Raw genomic sequence first — 11713 nt, forward strand, 5'->3', positions numbered from 1 at the left:
CGATAACAGCCAGCACAAGCACCCGAATTGCTTAGTGATGGGCTCTGATCCTCACCCATATATTGTGCTTCCAGAGGTCCTCCATGTAAGCTCTCTTTCAACTCTCCTATGCTGCCACTTTGCCACTCTCAAGCCTCCATTTGTTTCTTGAAAGTCGTGTCTGCTTAAGCATCGAAGGATCCTCCATCAAATATGCTCTAATAGGACTTCCTTAACTTTATTGTTTTAGATTTGGATCCGGCATCTTAGCAATGATCCGAGTGTGGCTTCCACCACCCACCACTATGAACTTCCATTTTGGAGGCGCATACAACCCTTTGCCAACTTTCCCAACCTAGACGATAGACAAGACAAGCCAAGCACTCGAACAACCCAATCAGCTTAGAAATTTAGACTAGTTCCCAGCAGCAACAATCATCATCCTAGAGTTATTCTAGTAATTATAGCTAGAAATAGCACGTGGTAACTGCTTTTTTCACTTTTCCTCGTTCCTGGACCAAATCTATCATCTACTGGTAACCGGAGACAAAAATGTAACAACCGGGACGTAAAGACCCTAAGCTGGGAAGAAAATAGATTCAGCTACCCACCAACGTCTAGGCCATAGATGCTAGCCCGAGCTTAATCCAGCCTAGCTCGGGGTACGTTAACAGCATGATCTCAGAATTTAGCATCAATCCTAGCACTGAGCCAAAACAACCCACCATATTTTAGATGTAATTTTCCCTCCTAAGAACAAGATCCAAGATCCAAAAAAGAGCAGGAGAAATCACAGCGGCGGTGAGAAAAAACTGCAATAGCATGCCAATACTGGTGCATTTGTCTGAAGAAAGTGCATGCACAGAGGCCACAATGGCCGACCACCATAAGCATATACGCTCTCCGTGATTCTTTGATTAGAATAGCGATATAATATATAGAACCATACCAAGAATTGCTCCACTCAACCAAGATGGCTAGAGATGTGGGAAGAATAATGTTTTACGATCAAATGCTTGTCCTTGGTACAGGAGGACGGGCATCTACTCTTTAATCAGACAAATCTGATGCTACGATCACCCAGAGCTAAATTAGAACAAGCCTGAACACTCTGACACAACCACACAGCAAGAAAGAACACCTCAAGAGGACATGCTTGTGACATTTAAAGTATCATTTGGACACCATCAAGTAGCAGCAGTTCGACACCTGAAATGAGAACTAGTGTGCTGCTGACACTAACCGCAGTCTTTCTTCAGAAGCTGAGCTTTTAGCTGCCTTTTCCTCTGCCATGAATGATTGTAGGTCGCTCCTATTTGCCAAGCTATCGAATTCCACTGATCTCGATGGATCTGCTGGATAACGCCGCTGGCAAAATGTCATAAGCCTTTTCACTGACTGCAGGTACTTCCGAGTTGTCTCATCATTCATGATGTGAGCCACACTGTTTGCGTAAATCTTCTCTCGGGCTGAACGTTCATGAATGCCAACCATGGTCACACCAATAGGCCATGGCGCATTTCCAATGGCCAGCTTAATGTATTGGTCCATAGCAGCTAAATAATCTCGTTTCATACAACACTCAACGACCACCAGCAATGCTCGACGGATGTCATCTGAAAGGGTCTGCATGGATAATTATCGTATCATCTTGGTCATGAAAATATAATACTATATAATTTTTACAATCTATTCATGATTTATAGTATTGAAAAAAAGGAACTAGTTGAGCTTCAAACAAAAATTTGTGTACGCTGCTATTGTACTTTATCACTCTAAGGGCTCATTTGGTTCGCGGGAAAAGAAGGGGGAAAATGTGGTCAACGAAAAAGTAATAAGATGCTTCTTGTTTGGTTGGAGTTTTCAAAGAAGAGAGATGGGAAAGTTATATTCCCATGGAAATATGACTCCCACATTTCATAGGAAAGTTTTTCCCATGAAAAACATGGAAAAGTTACTTTTCCATGAGGTGTGAATCACTCCATCTTTATTTTTTTCTTAAAAAGCCCTTCAGCATTAAAGAGGCATTAAAGACCTAATTTTTATTAAGGATATAATGGGAATTACACAACTTTCCTAAGAAAGTGGATGGTCAACCAAATATAAGCACTCTAGAAATCTGTCACTTTCCCAAGTTTAACCAAACATGCCAAAAGTACATTCCCAAGCATTCTCTTCCTAGGAATCTTCTTTTCAGGAATCATATTCTTAGGAGAAAAAATGCTTCCCGCGAACCAAACAAGCCCTAAATTAGAGACTTGGGAAAAATATGGAACATCAGGAAGGAAAGTTAGAATGGTGTTCAAGCAACAATGTAATAAAGCCAAGGAAACTCGAAGGAACCTAACCTTTTGCCATAGAAAAAACAATTAGGATTTCTCCAAATAACCACAAACATCCATGTAAGATATCATCAGTGGATATGAATCCACAGCAGGCAAGAGACAACAGAAGAAAGATGTATAGGAAAGGTAAGATATCGCAATTCCATGCACTAAACCAAATTCTTTTATTGCACTAGTTGTGCAAGTTGAATAACACATTATGGGTCTACTGAATGATGCATGCACATAAAACAGGACATCAGAATGTAAGCTATGTATACACTCAGCCCACCTATTGAAACGCCAGAGATATTCAATTATAATTACATTTAGAATTTCAAAGTTATCAGCATATCATTGTCTCATCATAACCACCAACACTAAACCATAACCACCATAGGAGGCTGTTTTAGACCCAAACGCAACCAATTATTGACCAACTATAGTGTTACAAACGTTATGCATGAATATTAGAATCACGCCTAAAAGATCAACAATGGAAGCTATCTTTCTTATGTACGCAATCAATAAAAAAAATATAGAGAAAAAGGAAAAGTCCATAAATGATCGTTGACTTAGATAAACCTTGTGATAAGGTAGCAAATAAAGTAATTTGGTGTGCTTTAATAAGGATGTACATAAACATTACATTGAAATAATTGAGAAATATATGCTGAGGTACTGACCAAGTGTTAGAAGTTGCTTCTATACAACAAGTGTATTACTAGTTATTACAAATTTGCATCAAGGATCAGCACTAAATCCATTTTGCATTAACCATGGATAAACTTACTTCTAATATTCAAGAAATGTACCATGGTGTAGGTTACTGCGAATGGTATAGTGCTGATTGATGACAAAAGAACTAGTTTGAATACTAAATTAGACTTATGAAGGAAAACAATAGAGGATACGAGCTTAAAGATTAGCAGAATAATGATGGTATATGGAATATAATTGAGTAAGAATTGAAACAAAGATGTGTTACCAATTATAATTGATGACCAAGCACCAGCAACTTCTATAGCAAAATTGTCTTCCACGTCTAAAGACAAGGATCTATCCTCTAGTGAGGAAGATGAGCAACCTGCAAGCACTTAGAATCCTCCTCTTCAGCCTTTTAAAGTCAAAGTTCGAATCAAGATCCTTGTATATGTAAGAGATGTCGATGCAGAGAAGCTGAATAACGAGCTAGACCAATCGGAGACCTACTTCACTATATATGGACACACTAGTATCCAATAGGTAGCTTTCGCCTATCTCAAGCTTTCCAACCATATCCTTACGTATATGAAAAGCAACGATATCTCTAATCTGATATGGAGGAAATTCAAGAACTTCATTACGAAACATTCTACCAATTGGCCACAAGGAGGATCGGTGGAACAAGTGGCAAAACTTATAGCAAAAGTATAATCAATCTACACCGAGTTTCACAAATAAACTCACTCAGGATCTCCATCAATGTTATGTGGTCTTCATAAAATATATCGGAGGACTCTATGGCAAGGTCTGTTGTGCCGGTACCGAGCATCGTACCGATTGCCCGACGGAGGAGAAAACCTGCCAAAGCCGGAGGAGAGGAGAGAGAGAGTGAGCGGAGGAGGGAGGGAGGAGCGGCAGCGAACGCCGACGAAGGGCCACGAAGGAGGGCGGAGGCCGATGCCGCAGCTGCATCCCCTGTTTCTTTCCTCTGCCGGCCCCCCGCGGCCCCCCGCCAACGTCCGTTGCCTTTCCTCCCTTCCTCCCCCGTTCGCTCTCTTTCTTCTTCACCCGCTCCAGCAGCGAACCATTTTCAAATTCGAAACCGTACCGGTAAGCCACCAGTACGTTTCGGAACGGGTGGAAATGTCCAGTTAGGGACGGTTCCGCATTCCATGCTGTATGAGAGCATCCGAAAGAAGTTGAAGCTCTTCAAAGTTGAATATATCAGCAAAGCTATTATAAAGGCTATAAAGATTGAGGAGAAGAATCAACCTAGAGAAGGCAAGAAGGGCGATAAGCTCAAGAAAGACGGCGGAAAATCAAGCCAAAAAGGAGAGCAAAGCAAGAAGTCAACACAACTCATAAAAATTATTGTGGCCATCGTATGATCAGTAAACACACCAAGAAAAAGTGTTGGAAGCTCCATCCTGAGTTGCAGCCAAGGAGAAAGAAGTCTAAGATGAGGATCCTAAGAAGAAAAGCAAGATAGTCCTCAATGTGATAAAGGTTCAAGAGCTGCTTGAGTTTGATCAAACAGATTCAAAACTGAGTCTGATAACGAAAAAACCTGAGGTAGCAACCAAGGCAGACCTAGAGACGCAAGAAAAACCTTCCACATGAAAATCCAAATGATGCAAAGCAACATTGAAGCCATTGAAGATCCTCAAAGCTAAAAGAACCTGATATCTATAAATTTGATTCAAAAGCTAGGGTTGCAAACCAAGCCTCCCAACCTTATCCTCTTAGTTGAAAATCATCAAGTAGTGTACTTTCATATTGGCAACTAAGAGGTACATCAATAAGATGGTATGCGAAGTAGTTTCTTTGAATGTTTGTCAGATCATCCTTAGAAACCTATACCTTGGAGATCGAGATGCTATATTCTACAGGCAGCAAAAGAAGTATTAATTCGTAAAAAATGGAAAGGAGTTTATGATCAATGTTTCCGGTGCAAGAAAACATAAACCTTGCAGCTGCTACTCAAGCGATGTGACTTGTTAATGCTCACAGTAAGTTTATAATGATGATACGAGAAGCGAATACGACTCATGAGATATCAAGCTCTCGACCCTTGGTTCCATCGATTGATCAACCAAAATCGAGATCGAGGGAGAGTCGCCATTGTCACCGTCAGCGATGAAGGATGGCAAGGAGCGATTTCTACACAGAGTCCAAATGCTGAAACTAGGGCGAGTTGTTTACTAAGAGCCGAAAGCCAAAAAAGAGAGAGAGAGAGAGATAATGAAAGGCCGCTAGACTATATCATCAAGAGGAAGGTCGCATAGCCAGAAAAGTCAACTTACAAGCAAAGCTAAGTGGTTCAGTCACGAGATGGAAACGCAGATATTTTTCCATCTTCAATCCTGATTTAGGAGCTAAATGCTCTAAACAAGAGAAGCCCTGATCCAGGAGGAACATCAGGCTCGATGTGTACCATTTTGCCACCATGTGTAGGACTAGATAGTTCAGAAGCGAGACGTATAATATCGAGAAACCCGAGTTGCAAGTCAAACTTTCAAACATCATAACTTGGCCATACGATGCCAAATTAAGATGATCTTTTTTAAAACAAGCATCACCTCTTGAAAGGAGTAGTGCAACTAGTGATCAGACCCAAATTCCATCATTTGGATCTCCAAATAGATTGGTCAAATCAAAACTTTTCTGTTCAATTTTTTTTTTTGACCAAGCACATCTTCTATTCCATGAAGAATTAAATAGAGCAATTAATGACAAAGTTAATACAGAAGTCAACATCTACCTTTTGTCGGATTTCGGCTTTCCCATGTTTGTTTCAACTAGTCATGTCTATTTTGAAAAAAAATAGTCATGTTCAAACTAGAAGAGAAATTCAACCCAATTTGTGCAACAATGGACCTCACTATTACAAATAAAGACTATGTATCTTAGTTTATTAATTATCAATGAAAGAAAAGTCATAGACCCTAATTTCGCCAAATTTTCTACCTTTTCACACTTTTTTTTGAAAGATTCGAGTTGAGCAGGTTAAGAAAATTCTTTCTTTTCTCTGATCGGATCTTTAAAGGAGCATAGTATTTCTGAGGAACGAGAGAACCTTGCTTCAGAAGGATCTAAAGGAGGAAGTAGTAGATGGTGGTATTATTACAAAAGAAGAGTAGAGGAGGTTAGCCGAGAAGATGGCACATAGATCGGATCATGCAAATCCATGGATTGGATTATATTGAAAAAGCTATAGACCTACACATATCCACTGAAAAATGCATATTAGCAAAGTTAACAAAAGTCCACGCAAGAGAGAGAGAGAGAGAGAGAGAGAGTGGAAAGCATTATCTAAAACCACCACCATGGGGCAGCCACATTCAAGTTGGCTCCTACCTAGCCCCCACCAACTGTAGGCCAGCTCTAGCCACCACCAATTCCCAACAATTTTGACTTGACTTGGACCAGATTAAATCCTGCCACAAAGTGATTGGCCTTAATCATGCCTTGGTTCTACATCACAACATCTCCCTCGTCGATCTAATCCACCTCTCCATCATGACTCACCACTATACAAGCCAAACCACTACCATGATGCAACCATTAGTTGGAGTTACATATATTGGAGATGAAAGAAGATGATGAGGTTCAAGATTGTTAATCCAAGTACTCGATGGTAAGATGTATCGACCAACGCTATGCCCATCGAGGAAGGCAAAGAAATGATAATAGATGAAGCATCCTTCTTAAACAATTCACCTAGTTAATGGGACACATGGTGGGCCTACTGCATGTGTAGGTTGGAGAGACCTACATGCACGAGTAGCTCTAGCATCTCTTTAAGCAGGTCTACAAACACCCCACAATGCATGCATTAACAACAACTGATTAATTACAGAAGTATATGTAATTAGAAGTGCTACTTTCCATAAATGGGTTAACTTTAAACTCAAATGCTACACTAGGAAACATTGGCTAGGCCAGGAAATGCCCAACTAGGCCCCTATTGACATCATCAAAAAAATTGCATAGAGATAGTGATCTAACAAAAGTTATAAAAAATCAGCATAGAATTAGTTTAAGATTGCAAAGTTTCTCAGCAATCAGTACTAAAGATTATATTCAAACTTATATTATCATGGATTGCCAGAAAATCATATCATTGAGAGCCATGTTCAACCCATCCCCAGGTTGTTCAATAATTTCTGATCCTAAGAACTATGTAAAACACAAGAAATAAGCCCATGCTTCTAATGTTTTTCTAAGAATGGATTCAATTTTTCAGTTTGAGATTTACAAAAGTAAAAAATCTGAGGAATTAGAAGAACTACCATTCTCCAGCTTGTTCATGGAATCTATTAAATTTTGCTAAGGTTTCACCCACACATTCTAAGAAATCCTATAGTTACTAAGAATGAAAATTAGCACAAAATCATAATCACAATTGTGGACACAACCATCAGCCTTTTTTTATTTTTTTCCAAGATCCACAAATATAATGAATATAAGTTGTTTTGGAATATACTTTTATTCTGTAACAGGAGTTAAGCCTTGAAATGGCTATCTTTAAGCAAAGATGCAATTATTCTAGCTAAATAAAACAGAAGGTCAATGAAAAAATACCAGAAAAATGACAATTAAATAAGAATTTCAGAAGTCTGGCTCTAAGTATATTGAAGCTGGAATCCTCCTCATCAAGTTGACTTTTTGCAAATACATTACATCTTCATCCTATAAATAGCCAAATGAAATCCATCAAACTATAATATCACAGAAAGTACAAGCAGCGTAGAGCCAAGAATACAAGAATACACACATTAGATATTGATGAACTTTTTGGAAAAATAAACTGTTAGTTGAATAGCTTAAATTCTTTTCAAAGTTATAAAATGTATGGAACTGCCGTCACCATATACATATAAGCAACTTTGAACTTCAAAGGTACCATGATGATATCTTTAACCAAGCTAAACAGGCCAACCCAGAATCTTGAAATTAATGTAGAAAAAAAAAAAAACCACATTCCAGAGTTATACATAGGAATAACAGTACCATATGTTTACATTGGCATGTCTTCTCAACAAATATTAAAAAATTCTTCATGCTTATATCTAAAGGCTCATCATAAAACATGCAACGAAATTTTAACCTTGAGAGCCGTGTAGAACCTTAGAGTAGGCATTCACTTATAGCTTTTACCCTCTAAAATAGGCCTTCAAAATGTGGAGAAGATAAAGAACCAAAAAAAAAAAAACCCGCATGAGCTAATATCTTTAAGGCTGCAAATGGGTCGGGTCGACCCGGGACCCGACCCGACCCGACCCGCTTTAGATCCGACCCGACCCGAATTTTAGGACCCGCGGGGCCGGGTCGGGTCCTAAATTTAGACCCGATCTATTTTTCGGGTCGGGTCGGGTCGGTTCCACCCAATCTTGATCCGGGACCCGACCCGACCCGTTACTATATAAAGCTAAATGCCTAAATCCTGCCTTCTCGCCTTCGGCCGCCCACGTGGTCCTACTCAGGCGCCGTACTGCATTCTCCAGTCCACTGTCCATTCTCCATCAGTCCGTCGTTGTCCGTCTCCATTCTCTCGATCTCTTCTCTAGAGACTTCTTCCCTGGACGCTGGTTCTCTTCCCCTGTTCCACTTACCATCCGATCTTTCATCCTTGAGGGTTTTGAGGTTCTTCGGTTCTTCCATCCACCGATCACTATAGGTACTCCATGAGTCTGTCCATCTCTATTCTCTTCTCTAGCAACTTCTTCTCTGGTTCTCCGCCACATTCCATCTAGTCTTTGAGGGTTTTGAGGTTCTTCAGTTCTTCCATCCACCGACCCCCGTTCCTTAGGGTTTCCAGGTTTTCTTCTATTGACTAAACTACTAGCCTACCCATTCACACCTTTGCCGCTTCCATCAACTGATCAACCAACTCCAAGCGGTGAGAGCCTGAAATCTTGTTGCATGGGAAAGATTGACCTCTAAGGCTCTAAATCCCTCTAGATCGACAGACTCCGAGCTTCTTTCCTCAACGATCTAGTCTTCCTCAAACCCTAACTCCCTCAAAAGTTAAAACCTCCATCAGCTTCTTCAAGATACCTCATCTCAAAGACTAAAACCCTTTCTATTCCGATTTCTCTCCTCTGTCTCTTGATTTTCCATCCTTTCAGCAAGAACTAGAGAATCTCCAAGGAAGAGAAGAAGAAGATGCACGGTAAGATCAACTTCTTTTTTATTTTTCATCTTTTTATATTTTTTCTCTCTCTTTTTTTTTTCTCAATATAGTTTTGATTTGCTCGATCTACTGCAGTGTGGTGTGGATCCCTCTGCGAAGAAAGACTGGTAAGAGTGGTGCTGCAGCAGCCACTGTGGCTCCTTCCATTTCCACTGCCCTGCAGCCCAAAAAACCAAAAGAAAAAGCTAAGCCACTATCTCTTTTTTTTTTTTAGTTCGTTTTCTCTTAAAAAATAATCTTACTATTTATGAAAATGTTAATTAATTAATTTGAGTTTTTTGCCCGATTTCGGATGGGAAAGGGGAGGGGGGGCCGCCCATATCTTTAGCCGTCCCATCATCATTAAGGGCGACATGATATTCGCCACGTGTCATAGATGCCATTTACCCGGACCCGACCAGATCCGGACCCGACCCGACCCGAATGACCCATCGGGGTAGGTATGGACCCGACCCGACCCGATCCGTTTTTCAACCGGGTCGGGTCTGGGTCCAAAATTAGGACCCGAACATGCAACCAGGTCGGATCGGGGTCACCTAGGACCCGACCCGACCCGACCCATTTGCAGCCCTAAATATCTTAGGTTTAATTAAATGCCAGGAATTATAGAAACCTATCACTCTGAAAAAAATGCCTGAGGCAAAACAAGAATCATTCTCCAAAATCATAACAACAAACATAAATGACAATCAACTTTATGTACATTTATCGGTAAAAGCATAGCTCAAATAAGTAGGTGGGCCTTTTGACACATAACGCATTTCTGCATTCAAGACTCAAGGCTCAAAATACCCACTTCAAAACTAAAATTTAGAAATAATCACCAATCAATCAAGTCATCTAAAAACTCAAATAAAAGTAAGATTAGATACAAGATTAAATCCAAAAACTCCAGAATAAACACAACAATCAAGCTTGAAAAACAAAATCCTCTTCAGACACAATTTGGTTCTTGGATGATGGTTTACTTTTATTAATTGATCGACTTAGAAAAGGAAGACAAAGACTGCGAAAGGGCATACCTTTTTCCTGCACATCTTGAAAAGTGGATTCAAATATCGCGCACACTGGTTAAACGTAGCGACCATGAACTTCCCCTTGGCCGTCCTCTTCTCGGCCTCCGGCATCTCCTCCAGCTCCTGGTTCCACTCATTGAGCAGCCTCTTGAAGAACACAAGAATCTTATCCTCGTCGCAGAGATCCAAGAAATCAGCCTTCATTCTCTTCAAATCCTTGTCGACATCCACCCCAGATGAACCCCCATCCCCACTGACCTCATTATCAGCAGCGCCACCGTCGGCCGTACCGCTGCCCTCCGTCCTCTCGCCATCCTCCATCTTGGGCTTGGCCCGGTCGTGGAGGATCCCTATCTTCTGGCGCCTCCGAAGCTCGTAGATGTCGCGGAGGAAGTCGTTGGTCTGACCCTCGGTCATGTCAGTATCGTCGATCTAGAGAGGACCGGAGTTAAGGGTGACCTTGAGGCGGCGGAGGCGGGCCTCGTCGTCCTCGCCGAAGAGGGTGACGGGCTGCTTGAGAATGCGAAGGCGGCGGATGACTTCGTGCCGGGGCAGGTCGAGGTCGTCGATCCTCCGCTCCTCAGAGAGGGGCTTATTGGAGCAGAGGGAGGGAGGGAGGGAGGATTGGTGGCTAGGGTTTGGGGCGGAGGGGAAGGAGGAGCGGAGAGCTTTGGATTGGAGCTGGCGCTGCTCCTCCTCGCGGAGCTTTTGGATCATCTTCTGCTCGATTTCGGATCGCTTGAGGAGTTTTCGGCCGCCGAAGTCGTTTTCCAGGCTCTGCCTCTTCTTCTGGAGCTCGCGCTTCAGCAAATCCATGGAAATCCTTCCCTTCCGTGCGCGACGCTCTCCGCAGGAACAAGACAGGATGGCCGAAGCTCGTTTGAGATTTCGAATCATTATATTGGCCGTGGCGGTTCCAGAAGCTTCTTCGTGTGACGGGAAAGTGCTACACCCTCGTAGCCTTGTTCTAAAGCTTGGATGTTTTTCTTGTTTTACTCCATATATGGTTTGTTGGGCCCAACCCAACATCACATTGTTCGGCCTGAGCCCATCCAGCCCGATCTTTAGCCAACGAATCTAAGAAAAGTATTGAGACTCGGATAAAGCCTAGCTCCACATTTGTATCTCTTATTCTCACCCCTATTTTTAGGTCACCTTTTTAAACTATTGAGACCCGGATAAAGCCTAGCTCCACTTTTATATTTCTTATTCTCACCCCTACTTTTAGGTCTCCTTTTTACCTCATCCTCCCATTTGTCTTCCTCACCAGTCTGTGTCAAATCCAAAGCCTAGTTCAAAAGTTCAGATTCATCACAATATACCAAGTTGCCGAGAGTGGGTCTTTCATTTGATCATGTGGTCAAGATGATTGACTGCATTCGGGAGTTGGAGCTTCTTGGACTGAAGATAGATATGGACACCTTGATACTATACTGCAAGTACAACCCGGAGTTTTAGAATAACTTCATTTTGAACTATACTCTCACTGGTAA

General features: G+C 41.5%; 1 pseudogene across 1 annotated transcript; it reads right to left on the reverse strand.

The window, feature by feature from the left end:
* Window positions 1–965: 965 nt before the first annotated feature.
* On the reverse strand, window positions 966–11107 carry LOC103715747 (uncharacterized; annotated as a pseudogene). The gene is made up of 2 exons (XR_016395923.1): window positions 10227–11107; window positions 966–1605 (listed from the first exon to the last, which is right to left on the reverse strand). The product of XR_016395923.1 is annotated as an uncharacterized LOC103715747 (transcript).
* Window positions 11108–11713: the final 606 nt, after the last annotated feature.

The sequence above is a fragment of the Phoenix dactylifera genome, chromosome 7, assembly GCF_051530095.1.
Source record: "Phoenix dactylifera cultivar Ajwa chromosome 7, Ajwa_hap1_PhDact_Kaust_v1.1, whole genome shotgun sequence".
Classification (NCBI taxonomy): domain Eukaryota; kingdom Viridiplantae; phylum Streptophyta; class Magnoliopsida; order Arecales; family Arecaceae; genus Phoenix; species Phoenix dactylifera.